Source organism: Pongo pygmaeus, chromosome 3 (genome assembly GCF_028885625.2).
Source record: "Pongo pygmaeus isolate AG05252 chromosome 3, NHGRI_mPonPyg2-v2.0_pri, whole genome shotgun sequence".
NCBI classification, from domain to species: domain Eukaryota; kingdom Metazoa; phylum Chordata; class Mammalia; order Primates; family Hominidae; genus Pongo; species Pongo pygmaeus.
In genome coordinates, this window is record NC_072376.2 from 179477153 (window position 1) to 179494396 (window position 17244).

Here is a 17244-nt window from a genome sequence, read left to right on the forward strand (position 1 = left end):
GAGTCTAAGTCTCTTTGTAGATCACTCAGGATTTGCTTTATGAATCTGGGTGCTCCTGTATTGGATGCATATATATATAGGATAGTTAGCTCTTTTTGTTGAATTGATCCCTTTACCATTATGTAATGGCCTTCTTTGTCTCTTTTGATCTTTGTTGGTGTAAAGTCTGTTTTATCAGACTAGGATTGCAACCCCTGCCTTTTTTTGTTTTCCATTTGCTTGGTAGATCTTCCTCCATCTTTTTATTTTGAGCCTATGTGTGTCTCTGCACATGAGATGGGTTTCCTGAATACAGCACACTGATGGGTCTTGACTCTTTATCCAATTTGCCAGTCTGTGTCTTTTAATTGGAGCATTTAGTCCATTTACATTTAAAGTTAATATTGTTATATGTGAATTTAATGCTGTCGTTATGATGTTAGCTGGTTATTTTGTTCGTTAGTTGATGCAGTTTCTTCCTGGTCTCAATGGTCTTTACTTTTTGGCATGATTTTGCAGTGGCTGGTACCGGTTGTGCCTTTCCATGTTTAGTGCTTCCTTCAGGAGCTCTTTTAGGGCAGGCCTGGTGGTGACAAAATTTCTCAGCATTTGCTTGTCTGTAAAGTATTTTATTTCTCCTTCACTTATGAAACTTAGTTTGGCTGGATATGAAATTCTGGGTTGAAAATTCTTTTCTTTAAGAGTGTTGAATATTGGCCCCCACAGGATCAATACTTTGTATCCTTCAATCTAATCAATTTGACACTCAGTATTAACCATCATGAGGTACAACTTTATTCTTTGTTATGTGAGTACCCAGTTGTCCCATCATATGCTTTTACATTTGAGCAGTTACTATTTTTGACATAGCTTAATATATAGTATGATAACAAAAAGTATGGTGAGAGAATTATTAAGTTAACAATGAAGTCAGTAGGGAAGATGTTCTACAAAAGATGGTATATGAGTTGAGTTTTAGAAAAAACTAGGAGTTAGGTAAAAAATGGCAGAAATTTTATTTAATGAAGGAAGCTTCATGAATAAGTAAAACAAAGGACGTGAATTTACACATGTTTATGGAAGTGAATGTACGCATGTTTCAGGAACTGAAATTTATAGGAATACCTGGCAGTTTGAGGACCTTGGAGTGCAGTGACCACAAATAAACAAGAAGAGATGGATAGTACCCTTAAGAAAAGCTCTCTGTACTCCTAACCTGGCTTTACCCTTTACAGAGGCACTCACGTGGAGAGAATTTAAAAAAATAGGCTGTGTTTTTTAAAATATCTAATTAGTGGAAACTTACTACGCCTTCTTTTCAACAATTGACTCCCTTATCAATACATAGAGGGTGAGACAATTGTTTAATAGACAATTGATTTAATATTATGATGGGAATGTTTCCACATTGTGTCCCAAAATATATTTATAATTTTGAGTAAATTATAATTACTCTTCCCAGTGTTTTCAGAGTTTCCTTACTGTCCATAATTTCATGTTCATTTTTCTTCTTTTAAATATGATTTATCAATTCTTATGTGCTCTTGTAACTACCTTCACATATGTCAAGCTGTACTGTCATTTGATAATAGTCACTTTGGAGTTTCATGGTGTGTATAAACTGTGACAGCTTTACCTAATAAATAAAACTGAAATGTCTTCAGAGATTTCACAACTGTCAAATATCATGGCTCTGTTGGGAGATGTTTAGTTTTGCTGGCATTTAATCTCCTATTTTCAAATGTCATTCTTTGGACATTACTGTTTTTTAAATATACAAAATTTGAAAAACTGCTTTAAGACGTCACATAATAGAGTATGCATAATTTAAACTAAGTTTTAAAACAAAGTTTCAAATATTTTCTATTTTTTCATAACAAGTGTGATTATCAATTTTTTATTAGTCATTCTACATATATGTATCCTGCCTTTGTCTAAAGTGCTTCAAATGTGTGAGGGGAGGGAAGGATGGCCTCCTCACAAATATATTTCTATGAGGTACTTGGTAGCTTCTGGGGAAGCATGAATCAGAAACAGTATTATTAATTCAGGAACAAAATTTGACTTGCCAAAAGAGAAAGGAAAATAGGATAGCATGTGTATTGAGAATAACCAATGTTTTCTGTTGTTGTTGTAATTTTAATTCATTTTTTTCTGATTTGATCTTAAGTATTTAATTTTTAGCATTGTGAAGAGACAAAATGTTCAACAACAAATATACAGTTCTGGCCTGTAAAAAAATGGAAAGCCATCCTTCACAACTTTACAATAAGTAAAAGGTAAAACACTGAAAATTAACTATTTTTCTTGGACCCTTCTGAGAACTGAGATCCCAAGGTAAACCACCATTCTGAAATCTAGACTGATGGGCAAATCCAGAGAGCCATAGCTGAGACCTTATCTGGAACAGTCACTGGAGTCATACTGAGCATTCTCTAAAACAAAAACCTATTCTCTCTCCAGTAAAAAGACTTACCAGAATCTTATCCCACCTAGAGGTAGGGTGCTGTTCCAACTCCAACCTTCTCTAGCATTCCTGTCTAGCCAAAGGTAGGGAGGAGAGAGGAAGCTATATCGCTGGAGAAAACACTTGTGAAAGTCACAGTACAGACACGGGCAAACGAAAATATTGACATTTTATCATACAGTGATAGAACACTTATGTCACCCACACCTTAGTGCCAAACCAACAGAGGGTGCTGGTATAACAGATTACAGTGGAAAGGGCTTTAAAAACAAACCACAGATCAAAACCAGTTTAGAAGAAATCAAGAATGTCTCTGGCTCATTGGTAGACTGAACATGTCTGAGGACAGTGTCAGTAAACCTGGAGATATGCCCATAGAAACTTCTCTAACTAAAATACAAGACAATTTTAAAAATAATGACAATAATATAATAAAAACAAGAGAACATCCAAGAATTGTAGTCAGTTTTCAAGATATTAAATATGATACATATATTAGGAATACTAGAAGCCGAAGAAATAGACAAGGAGCAGAAGAAATATTTGAATTACTAATGACCATAGTTTTTTCGAAAGTAATGATAGAAGCCAAGTCACAGATCTAGGAAGCTCAATAAACACCAAGAGGAATGAACACCATAGCATCTACATATAAACATATTGTATTCAAACTGCAGAAAAACATAGACAAAGGTTGAAAGTAGTCTGTTGAAATCATACTATTGAAAGTAGTTAGAGAAAAACAAAACAAGACAAACACCTTGCTAATAGAGGAACAAGGGTAAGAATTGCATTAGCCTTCTCATAGAAACAATGCAAGCAAAAGAGTTGAGTAAAATATTGAGAGTTGAAAGAGGAAAACTACCAACCTAGAAGTCTATATCCATGAAAATTTTTCATCGAAAGTGAGACAGAAATAAAGACATTGCCAAAGAAACAAAACTGAGGGGATTCATTATCAGCAGACTTGCCCTGGAAGAAAGGTTAAAAGAAGTACTCCAGGGAAAAGAAAAGGGATAAAGATCAGAAGCTTAGATCTACATAAAGAAAAGAAGAATAATGTCAGAGAAGTAATGAATACAGGTAAATTTTTTCCCTTATGTTTAATTGATCTAAAACAGAAGTTTTCAAAGTAATATTAGTAACAAGGTAGTGAATGATTATAGCCTATGGAAAGACAAAATGAAAAGCCGAAAGTGTTTTTCCCTAGGAAAAACTTGGGAATACTCTCTAATAAGAAAACTACACTAACAGTGAAGGAGAATAGGTTATTTGAAAGTTGAATTAGGTTAGTTAAAAATATACATTGTGAACTCTCTGGCGACCACTAAAATAATTTTTAAAATGAAATATGATCGATATTTTAAAGAAGAGAGAAAATTGAGTTATGAAAAATCACATAAAATCTTGAAAACCAGAGAAGGCAGAAAAACAGGGAGAGGTTAAAAAAGAAAATAAATAAATAAATAACAAGTACAGTAAATAGAAAATTGTTACAAACATAGTAGATATTAATAATTACTTTTAATGTGAATGGCCTACATACACCAATTAAAATGCAGAATATCCTTAGTAGAAGCAAACAGGACTGAAATTTTTTAGTGTACTTGTGCTTAGCTTCCTCAGCATCTCTTGAGCCTTACAGGAATCTCTTGGTTTTTAACCATTTGCTAATTCTTGTTCTGTAGTCTTCCGTTGATTTTATGAGTCTCTCAATAGTATGATTCTAACATATTCCTCTTCTGCTTGTGTTACCAAAGGCCTCATTCTGTGTCTTCCATGAAAGTTCTTATCAGAAATAGAACTTGTAACTATTTTTGTATCTGATAAAAATAAGTTGATACATTAGAAAAAAAACTTATTTGGCAACATTTCCCATAAATAAAATTCTGACTTTAGCAAAACATGTTAAGACATGCTATATTTTGAACGTGTCTCTGAAACATCATGTCATATTTTGAAATCAAATTTACTGTAGCACAAACGATGGTTAATCCAAGTTTATCTTTCAGTAACATTCGGCAATTTGTTTACCTTATGATTACGGTATACTTTACTGTCTTGATGATCGATGTATTGCTAATGAGAATGAAAGAAGAAAAGGAAAATGAGCCACTTTAAGAGGTGAGGTAACAATCTGTAAAAATCACAGTAGCAAATTCACAAAGGCATTTATTGTTGAGATCCAGTCATTAACTACTTGTGAAATGAGATCAGCAAAACAACTCAAAAATGCTTTCAAAGGAAGCAACAAAATCATGAAACAAATAAATTAAAATACAAATCAAAGCAACGGAAATAACCAAAAATACTTCACAAAACGTCTTCTGGGAAGAGATGTTTAGTAAATTGGTGTTCAATGAAACTTGTTTGTTTTAATCATAGATATCAAACTGTCTATGTTTTACACAAAGCTTAAATATTGATAAATTTAGTGTTTTATGGTTAAACATAATGAAACCTTAGAATAATTGCAATTTTACGGATTTTCACTTTGTTGAAACCACTGGCCAACTGAAGCAAGTTAACACATCCATTTTCTCATTAAGATCTTGTTGATCTGTGTTCACAGCTTGGTACAAAGCAAGCATTTTGAATCCATTTGAGTGATTGTCGTGGCAAAAGTAAGGATATAATTTTATAGCTGCTTTTATTACTGACTTAAAATCAAGGCAAGGGTTCAATTTAAAGACTATGAGGCAACAGTTTCGTTCTCCTATTAAAATTCGAAACTTTAAAGTTTACAGATTTTTGTTTGTTTGTTTGTTTGAACAGAGTTTCGCTCTTGTCACCCTGGCTGGAGTGCAAGGGCACGACCTAGGCTCACTGCAACCTCTGCCTCCCATGTTCAAGCGATTCTCCTGCCTAAGCCTCCCGAGTAGCTGGGATGACAGGCGCCCGCCCCCCGTGCCTAGCTAATTTTTTTGTATTTTTAGTAGAGACGGGGTTTCATCATGTTGGCCAGGATGGTCTCGATCTCCTGAACTCGTGATCCGCCTGCCTCGGCCACCCAAAGTGCTGGGATTACACGTGTGAGACACCACACCCGGCCTAATATTTATCATTTAAAAATTACTTTTAAAGGATGCTTATCAGATTGCAGAAGGCAGTTTTTAAAATCTCATCTTCCCATAGACCTTAAGCTCTTGAAAGCTGTTCTTTTGTGATAGTTTACTCTATATTGGTGGGCTTTGTGATAAGTTTTGAGTGACCTTAATGTATTAATGCAATCTATGCATAATTTAATTGAAATAATAAATCTGAGCTGTTGTGTAAAACTATTTATCATGAGACAATTTTAAGAGATATTTTTTCTGTGTATGGAAATTGAAATGGGGGTCTTTTTTTTTTCCCAAGGAATAAAAACGTGAGTGCTCATCATTCAATAACTAACATTTGTTTATAGCTACATCGAATACACAATACATAAATCTTGAGGCTGCTAAACTTTTTTGCACAAAAAGAATATTTATGGCATAATAATAGCATATTTCCTGTCCTGCTTCATTTCTAAGACTTCTGAACATATTACAGAGTTGGCCAAGTTTAAAGCTTAGGACTCTCCTTTCCAGGTTAAAACAGCCTAGACATTTAACAAGTTAATGTGTTCTACAATTTAAATTCCTCTCTACTGTGACTTTTTACTTACAATGATATGTAATATGTATATATATGCATATGTATGTATGTATAACATATATGTATATATGTATATATATGATATGTATATATACACATATTGCATATGCTGAATTTGCAGTTTCTTATTTTTGCATATGTTATATGCAATATATAATTGTATATAATGCAAAAATTAGAGACCATAAATTCAGTATATCTTTCTGCTTTCCCAGATTTTCAATTTTATTATGATATTAAATGTATTTACATTTCATTTACTATTAGTGTTGTGCTTTCTTTCAACATTTACTGTGGCTTTCAGTTTTTATTTTTCACTGTTTAGCTTTGCAATATTCTGACATGAAGCCACCTTATTATAGATAACTCAATTCATATTATAACAGCAGTTTGTTTTACCTGGATAAAATTGATACCAACTGACAAGTGTCGTAAAGTTTTTTCTCCAATTAACTTTTTGGTGAGAGTCACCTCAGTATTCCCTCTGATATTTTTCTTTGATATCTGATCCTTTTGGAGGCTCTAAAAATTAATGCTTCATTAACCTGGTATAAATTAGGGAGCAAACCTGGCCATCTATATAGATTTTCTACTTCTTGAATTCAAGAGTATGCTGTTTTTTCTGAATTATGAAATATTTCCAATTTAAAAAATAACAAAAGTTTATTATCTTCTGAGCTTAATATGAGCTTCAGATTTTAACTTTGAAAGCAAACAGATTTAGTGAGTTCCTGTGAAGAATGAAGAAAGGAAAAGTTACTTAGAAAATGCCTGTCACACTTTTGTGGTGTTATGTATTTAACATAAAATTGAATGACCTGGAAAAATATTTAATAATACTATTGTATCTCTGTCATAAAAAGATACTTCCAAAACATCAAAATGACCTCTCAGAAAAGCATTTATTAACAGTGTAAAAAAGATTATTTCCCTGTTATTCATTAGTTCCCCTGCAATTCCTTTTTAGAAAGGTATTGAAACAGACATTTTTCTTTGAGGACCTTATTTATTGCAAACTTTCTAGTAACAGAAGAAAGAAAAAGAAAGGGAGAGCTGAGAAAGAGAGGAAGGGATGGAAGGAGGGAGGGAGAGAGGCAAGGAGCAGGGGGAGGGAGGGAGGGAGGAAGTAAAGAAAGAAGGAGGGAAAGAGGGACTATGAGAATGGGAGATTATACTGGCAAATCTTTAAAAACTTCTGGGTAATTTACTCAATCGCAACTTACCAATATCAGATTTTGTCAGAAAGATATGAGATGAGAGTAAGGTGTAATTTTTAAATTTAATTTTAGATGTCTTTTAGCAACATACCAGTAAAGAAAACTGAAAAGACCCCCTCTCTTCTAAGGCTTACAAGATAGAGGAAGCAGGGCGATCAAAACTAAGCAATAGACAGAAGATCAATATATCTTATATGGAACATAGGATATGTTAATATATACATATTAACTTATATATTGAATATATAATTATTATATATGAATATATAATAATTATATAATCACATACATTAACATAAGTTAACTATGTTGCATGTTAGAAGCTGGGGAGTGCTATGGAATAAAAACAGAGCAGGGTTAGGGAGAAGAGAAGGCAGAGGAGGGCATAATTTTACTCAGTGTGATCAGGATCAGGCCATTTCTACCATACCAGTCATTTCTTTAGTGCTTCTTTCACTTAATTCCCATCCCCTGCAGGAAGTTTGATTCCCATCACCATAGATCACTTTATTCTGGTCTAATACATCATGTAAAAGAAATCACACAGAATTATACTGTTTTGTTTCTGATTTTTTCCTGTTGACATACTATTTTGGAGTTTTTTCTGTATTTTTATATCAGTAGATAATTTTTTGTTGTTGTATAGTATTCCACTGCATAGATGTGCTGCAATTCATATAATCATTCATCTGTAATCAACTGGATTGTTCATAGTTTTCAGCTATTATGAATATAATTGCTGTAAACATTCTTGTACAAATTATATTATATATATATTTTCATTCTTAGAAGGGAATTGCTAGATCAGAGCATAGGTGAAGAAAACTAGTGTATAAGAAAGACACTGTCGAATAGTCTTCCAAAGTGATTGTATTGTTTTCTCTTATAAGAATGTATGAGAATTCAATTGCTCTTAATTTTTGGCAATATTTCATGTAGTAAGTCTTTTTCATTTTAACCATTTTAGTAGTTATGAAATTGGGTGAATTGTATCTCACTGTGGTTATAACTTTCTTTTCCCTGTGGAATCATGTTTGGCAAATTACCTTTCATGTGAATGTTGGTTGTGTGAAAAAAATGTCTGTACAGGTGGTATGCCCATTTATTATTGATTGCTTTTCTTCTCATAATTTGTGGAAACACACACATCCACCAACACACATACAATATATATATATCCATACACACACACACACACACACACACATTTATTCTGGATACAAATCTTTTGCCAGATAAATATATATCTATTAGTTCCCCACAGGCTGAGGCTATCTTTTTCTTCTTCTTGTCTTCACAGTTTATTTTTTTTTAATTTATTTTTTATTTTAAGTTCTGGGATACATGTGCAGAATGTGCAGGTTTGTTACACAGGTATACATGTGCCATGGTGGTTTGCTGCACCTATCAACCCGTCATCTAAGTTTTAAGCCCTGCATGCATTAGGTATTTGGATTAGGTATACCTAATTAAAAAGTCAGGAAACAACAGATGCTGGAAGGGATGTGGAGAAATAGGAACACTTTTACACTTTTGATGGGAGTGTAAATTAGTTATTTCTTGTCTTCTGCTAGCTTTTGAATTTGTTTGCTGTTGCTTCTGTAGTTCTTTTAATTGTGATGTTAGGGTGTCGATTTTAGATCTTTCCTGCTTTCTGATGTGGACATTTAGTGTTATAAATTTCCCTCTTGACATTGCTTTAGCTGTGTCCCAGAGAGTCTGGTATGTTGTCTCTTTGTTCTCATTGGTTTCAAAGAACTTCTTCATTTCTGCCTTAATTTCTTTATGTGCCCAGTAGTCATTCAGGAGCAGGTTGTTCAGTTTCTATGTAGTTGTGCGGTTTTGAGTGAGTTTTTAAATCCTGAGTTCTAATTTGATTGCACTGTGGCCTGAGAGATTGTTTTTTATGTTTTCTGTTCTTTTGCATTTGCTTAGGAGTGTTTTATTTCCAATTCTGTGGTCAATTTTAGAATAAGTGTTACATGGCGCTGAGAAGAATGTATATTCTGTTGGTTTGGGGTGGAGTGTTCTGTAGATGTCTAGTAGGTCTGCTTGGTCCAGAGCTGAGTTCACGTCCTTAATATCCTTGTTAATTTTCTGTCTTGTTGATCTGTCTAATATTGACAGTGTGGTGTTAAAATCTCCACTATTACTGTGTGGGAGTCTAAGTCTCTTTGTAGGTCCCTAAGAACTTGTTTTATGAATCTGAGTGCTCCTGTGTGCGTGCATGTATATTTAGAATAGTTAGCTCTTTCTATTGCATTGATCCCTTTACCGTTATGTAATTCCCTTCTTTGTCTTTTTTGATCTTTGTTGGCTTAAAATCTGTTTTATCAGAGACAAGGATTGCAACCCTGCTTATTTATTTTTTTGCTTTGCATTTGCATGGTAAATATTCCTCCATCCCTTTATTTTGAACCTATGTGTGTCTTTGCACGTGAGATGGGTCTCCCGAATACAGCACACCGATGGGTCTTGACTCTTAATCCAATTTGCCAGTCTGTGTCTTTTAAATGGGGCATTAGCCCATTTACATTTAAGGTTAATATTGTTATGTCATGATGATAGCTGGTTATTTTGCACATTAGTTGATGTAGTTTCTCATAGTGTTGTTGGTCTTAATATTTTGGTGTGTTTTTGCAGTGGCTAGTACCAGTTTTTTCTTTCCGTATTTGGTGCTTCCTTCAGTAGTCCTTGTAAGGCAGGCCTGTTGGTGACAAAATCCCTCAGCATTTGCTTGTTTGTAAAGGATTTTATTTCTCCTTTGCTTATGAAGCTTAGTTTGGCTGGATATGAAATTCTGGGTTGAAAATTTTTTTCTTTAAGAATATTGAATATTGGTCCCCACTCTTCTAGCTTATAGGGTTTCTGCAGAGAGATCCACTGTTAACCTGATTGGCTTCTCTTTGTAGGTAGCCTGACCTTCCTCTCTAGCAGCCCTTAACATTTTTTCCTTCATTTCAACCTTGGTGAATCTGATGATTTTGTGTCTTGGGGTTGCTCTTCTCGAGGAGTATCTTAGTGGTGTTCTCTGTATTTCCTGAATTTGAATGTTGGCCTGTCTTGCTAGGTTAGGGAAGTTCTCCTGGATAATATCCTGAAGTATGTTTTCCATCTTGGTTCCATTATCCCCGTCACTTTCAGGGACCCCAATCAATCATAGGTTTGGTCTTTTCACATAGTCCCATATTTCTTGGAGGCTTTGTTCATTCCTTTTCATTCTTTTTTTCTCTAATCTTGTCTTCATGCCTTACTTCAGTTAAGTTGATTTTCAATCTCTGATATCCTTTCTTTCGCTTGACCAATTGGCGTGTTGATACTTGTGTATGCTTCACAAAGTTTTGTGCTGTGCTTTTCATCTCTATCATGCCCTTTATGTTCTTCTCTAAACTGGTTATTCTAGTTAGCACTTCGTGTAACCTTTCATCAAGGTTCTGAGCTTCCTTGCATTGGGTTAGAACATGCTCGTTTAGCTCAGAGGAGTTTGTTATTACCTACCTTCTGAAGCCTACTTCTGTCAATTCATCAAACTCATTCTCCATCTAGTTTGTGCCCTTGCTAGAGAGGATTTGCATTTGGAGGAGAAGAGGCATTCTGGCTTTTGGAATTTTCAGCATTTTGGGGCTGGTTTTTTCTTATCTTTGTGGATTTATCTACCTTTGATCTTTGAGGCTGATGACCTTTGAATGGGGTTTTTGTTAGGGGGGTCCTTTTTGTTGATGTTGATGTTCTTGCTTTCTGTTTGTTAGTTTTTCTTCTAACAGTCAGGCCCCGCTTCTGCAGGTCTGTTTCCGTTTGCTGGAGGTCCACTCACTCCGGACCCTGTCTGCCAGGGTAACACCAATGGAGGCTGCAGAACAGCAAAGATTGCTGCCTGCTCCTTCCTCTGGAAGCTTTGGCCCAGTGGGGCACTGGCCTGATGCCATCCAGAGCTCTCCTGTATGAGGTGTCTGCCAACCCCTGTTGGGAGGTCTCTCCCAGTCAGGAGGCACGAGGGTCAGGGACCCACTTGAGGAGGCAGGCTGTCTTTTAGCAGAGCTCGAGTGCTGTGTTGGGAGAATCCTCCTTGTCAGGATCTGCTGCACTGTTCAGAGCCAGCAGGCAGGAATGTTTAAGTCTGCTGAAGCTGCTCCTACAGCCACCCCTTCCCCCAGGTGCTCTGTCCCAGGGAGATAGGAGTTTTATCGATAAGCTCCTGACTGAGGCTGCTGCCTTTATTTCAGAGATGCCCTGCCCAGAGCAGAGGAATCTAGAGAGACAGTACGGCTACAGAGGCTTTGTGGCTCTGTGGTGGGCTCTGCCCAGTCTGAACTTCCTGGCAGCTTTGTTTACACTGTGAGGGGAAAACCACCTACTCAAGCCTCAGTAAGGGTGGACATCCCTCCTCCCACCAAGCTGGATCATCCCAGGTCAACTTCAGACTGCTGTGCTGGCAGTGAGAATTTCAAGCCAGTGGTTCTTAGCTTGCTAGGCCCCATGGGAGTGAGACTCGCTGAGCAAGACCACTTGGCTCCCTGGCTTCAGCTCCCTTTCCAGGGGAGTGAATGGTTCTGTCTCACTTGGGTTCTAGGTGCCACTGGGGGAGGGGGAACCTCCTGCAGCTAGCTAGCTTGGTGTCTGTTCAAACCCAGTCTTGTGCTTGAAACCCAGGGCACTGGTGGTGTAGGTACATAAGGGCATCTCCTGGTTGGTGGGTTGCAAACACTGTGGGAAAAGCATAGTCTCTGGGCTAGATAGCACAATCCCTCACAGCTTCCCTTTGCTGGGGGAGGGAGCCTCCTGGCTGCTTGCACTTCACAGGTGAGGTGATGTCCCACCCTGCTTTGGCTCATCCTCTGTGGGCCGCACCCACTGCCTATCCAGTCCCGATGTGATGAACAGTATACCTCAGTTGGAAATGCAGAAATCACCTGCCTTCTGTGTTGGCCTCACTGGGAGCTGCAGATGGGAGCTGTCCCTATTCAGCCATCTTGCTAATACCCTTCACAGTAACTTTTAAGAGAAAATATTTTCAATTTTGTTGAAGTCCAATGTATCGAAGTTCCTTTTGTGTTCTTTGCATTATTGTGACCTCTCTGAGAAATCTTTGTCCAGCCCAACGTTGTGAGGATTTTCTTCTATGTTTTCACTTGCAAGTTTTATAGTTTTACCTTGTATATTGAGGTACATAATACATTTTGAGTTCATTTTTATTTTGTGTGAGTCAGCAGTTGTGGTTAATTTTTGTGTGTTTCTATAGAGATATCTAGTTGCCCCAGTAGCATTTTTATTTTGAATGTCAAAATAAAAAACAAAACATATTCCAACTGAATCATTCTGTTATCTTTATGAAATAATCAACAGATCAAATATAGGCTAGTCTGTATCTGAAATTTCAGATTTTTCTTTTATTTTCATGTGATTTGCTAGACCAAAGTCATACTATATTATCTTGATTTTGGAAGCTAGAGTAAGTCCACCAACTTTGTTCATTTTTTTAGGATTATTTTGGCTATTATGGCCTTTTTATATTTCCAGATACACTTTGAAATTAGTCTCATCATTTATAAAAATATTGGTGCTAAAATTTTGATAAGATTTTATTAACCCTTAGATACATTTTGGGAAATTTTACATCTTAAAATATTTAGTCTTCCAATCTATAATCAAACTAGGAATGAAATAAAACATCCTCTGACTAATAAAAGGTATGTACCGAAAACCTAGAGCAAACAATTTGTAAACATATCTATGTCTTGAAATAGTTTTTGGCTTCCCACCCTGACAAAAATAATAGACTTGTCCTCCTAATAAAAACAGTGATAGATTGGACAAAACATGTGAGATAACGTTTATGTTTTGAAATCTGGATCGTGAAGTATTGGGTTTTTGAGAGAAGGAAAAATAAGAGATGACTTCCATGATTACTCTGGTTTCCTGATTGGGGTACCTTTCTTATCATGACCCAGGGAGGTGTAGCCCAAGCAGAGAGGATGTCTCAGGGAGGGGAGGCACAGATACACTTTCCAATCTGTGAAGGCAACTGAAATTTACAGGGCAATTTGTCAAGGAGGAGGATGTCAGGGGAAGTTGGAGTGGAGGGGCAAAAGTCCTCATGAGACTCACCTTGGGTCCTTTGAAAATGTCTGAGCTAAGATGGCAGAAGACATTAAATGTTGGGAATGTTAAAATTCTGGCCCAGTCAGAAACAAGACAGCTCACTGAGAGGCTCACGTATTGAGTGGTAAGCTATGAAAATGCATGCCTAAAAATAAAGTTCAAATTCTAAGATAAAGTTTATGCTTGTCTAGTAAACACGATAAACCCAAGGTTAAAGAGGAAGTTCTTTAAAAGCATCCAGGGCAAAAGAAAAACTTCATATGGAAAACAGTATAAGTGATGATCGAATTTTCATCAGAAATATTGGAAGTCAGAAAACAATTGATATTTTGTAGCTGCTGAAAGAAAGCAATACTGAGTCCCAAATCTATATTCAGCAAAATCATCCTTCAAGAATGAAGGTAAAACCAGGGCATTTTCAGATAAGTGAAAACTAAATCAATCATCAGCAGCACATCTGTAATCCCAGAAAATAATACAGGTAGTTCTTCAGGATGAAGGGAAATATTGCCAGATGTTAATTTGAATATAGAGGAAAGCATTAAGTATATCAGAAAAGATAAATACATCTACTAGAACTAGTAAGTATGTATAGCAATATTGTAGCATAAAAGGCCAGTATCCAAAAAATTATTTCTATATAGTAATAAAAACATGCAAGATATTATACTGGAAACTTCAAAGCATTAATGAGAAAAAGAAATGTTAAACAGTTGGATACATATGCCATGCTCATAGTTTGGAAGACTTAATACGTTGTTAAGATATCATTTCTTCTCAGATTGATCAATAAATTTAGGGCAAATCTCACTGAATCACAAAGAACATTTTTTAGGGAGTAGAAGTAGACAAGATTGCTCTAAAATTTATATTTAATAGCAAATCAACTAGAATAGCCAAAACTATTTTGATAAGAAGAAAAATTTGGAAGACTCATCCTGTCTGATATTAAAACTTACTACAGTAATCAAGGCAGTGTAGCACTGACAAAGAAATACACAAATATCAATAAAATAAAAACAGTCTAGAAATAACTTACAAAGAGGCACTAAGAAACATGGGGTGAAAAAAAATCTTTATTTCAGCTATGTTAATTTTCCAAATTCATAGAGCTGTATACTTAGAATAAATTTTACCTTATATAAATTTTACCTCAATCAATATAATTTTAAAAAATATAGTTGTTATATTTGATAATTGTTTAATCCTACTGACATTCATCTCATCATCTCTAAACAAGCCAAAACTGGCATAAAATCTGATTCCAAATCCTGATTAATGATAAAAATACAAAACCATATACCATACATCAGGTCACTTTTTAATACTAATATTGATATTTAATCAGTTTTGATATGGTATCAATGAATACTGATATTTGAATATATTCAAATTGAAAATATCAAATATTGCTAAAATCCAAAATACCAATTTTTGATAATTAAGATAAAACATTGACTTAGAAAAATAAATAGTTGGTTATAAGAATAATATAACTTCAGTAAGAAGAATTCAGCTATTATAATAATAATATTTAGGCAGTAGACTTTTCAGTACATGGAAAGATGAAAAAATTGCACATTTTTATGAAAAGTATTATGAGGTGGGTCAGTAGACAGCTTTACATATGTATAGCACACAGGCTGTTTGAATAAGTAAAATTATTTTCCCAAAACAGTTAACACTTAAGAAAAATCATTGTGGGTAAATTAGATTTTTCTCATTAGTAAAATCTTATTTCATATTTCCATATTTGGCATTTAAGATAACTTAGATTTAGTTTGAAGTAAGATTCTCTTGGAAGTGAAGTTCTCCTAAAAGTTTTGATCTCTACTTTTCTTAGTTTTTCTCACCTAGACTTAGATTATTTATTGTTTAATTTTATGAAACAAAAACTTATGGAACAGTTTAGGCAAGATTTTTCTTTGGATCCGAAGGGCAGTTTTTCTCATTCTAAACTATTATCTTTTGGTCAATGAAGCATGAGTCATTTTCTGTGTACATTTTCTGTATTATTTGTCTCATTTATATAATGTAGAATGTGACTACTCAGTAAATACGATATCATTATTAGGGCAACCGTATTTATATTCAAAATATAAACTTTGTGCTAATATTTTATCTCCCATTAGAACTGAAAGAAGACATTAGAAGATACATTTTCATAACAGGAAAATAATTTCTTAATTTAGAAAATACTCTACTTGTTAAATTGATAAGATTTTTCTTTAAAAAATCATTCCTTTCAGGTATTGTGGGGGAGGCATAAAAGGTAACAAAGATGTTTTTCATGGCAAATAATGTTTATTTCTAATTAAGATATTATTTACTGTACATATTGCTTTCTAGCAGTGTGTTGATGTAAATTATGTATGCTGCAAAATAAATAACTCCATTGTGTATGTTTCTATATTCTTATTCGATGTATTTTCTTTCATTAATATTTGATTAAGAGTTTGGAGAGCCAATATTAGAGAGGAAACAAAGCTTGTGTGTGTGTACATGTTGCTCTGCATTCTTTCCTTCTGTATAACTATGTGGGATGAGTTGTGTTCTCAGCATATTTTTCACTCCTCTCTCATCATAAACAGAGTAGGTAGAGCAAAATCTAAATGTTTCTTAGTGAGACTATGCAATTTTAAGCAACATTGATGTGTAGAATTATTTACCTACACGGTAAATGGCCTCAAGTGTGCAAACTTAGTCACTTAATATACTGAGCACTAAGGACATAAGGGAAAAAGAAGACCTGGCCTCTGTTCTTAAGTAGCTTAGAGTCTGGCCTTTTAAATTAACTTAACAGATATTTATTGGCAATACTCTTAATTTAACAGCTTTGGTCACCTACCCATTCTACTTGCTAGGATTGACCAGAGGGCAGAGAAAGGATAAAGAATATTGACCTGTTATTTTTGCTTGAGTAAATGTATGTATGTATGTATGTATATAAATATATGAATGAAAAGGAAATGAATGTATGTATAAAGAAAAGTTTATAAGACATTCATACAAAGAGATGGAATTAACGTCTGATTAACTCAATTTTTTTATGTCAGGCAAAATGCTACATATTCAGTTTCGAGAGCACAAAATGACTTGACAAAATGATAGAAGGTTAGTTGAAAAGTACTCAAGATGTGAAAGGGTGAACTATGGAAGTTTAATTAGGAGAATTGATGAGCAGAATTTTTAAAGTTTTGTTTGCCATAACAAAAGGGGTGATACGCTGCCTAGATTTTAAATGTACTGACTCTGGAGTTGGACTGACCTGTGCTCAAATTTTAGAACTTCTACTTAGTAGTTCCATTCTTTAGGGCAGGATGTATCCCAAAGCTTACATTTTCTCATTTGTTCCATAAGGAAACAAATGGTAACTCCTTGGCATTTAAAATGTTGTTCCTTTTTATTTCACAATACTGTTTAGTTTTTCTCCTCTATATATTGAATCAATCTGTCTATATGTTAATCTATTAATCTATTTATCAGTATTTTTTTAAAAATGAACTTATGAACCTTTGCTTTCTTAATCTTTTTTATCATATGTTTCCTTTTTTATTTATTACATAAGTATCTTTTTTTTTTTTTTTTTGAGACAGAGTCTCGCACTGTCATCCGGACTGGAGTACAGTGGCACAATCTCGGCTCACTGCAACCTCCACTTCCCGGGTTCAAGTGATTCTCCTGCCTCAGCCGCCCCTGTAGGTGGGATTACAGGTGCCTGCCACCACGCCTGGCTAATTTTTTGTATTTTTAGTAGAGACAGGGTTTCACTGTATTAGCCAGGGTGGTCTCAAACTCCTGACCTCGTGATCCACCTGCCTCAGCCTCCCCAAGTGCTGGGAT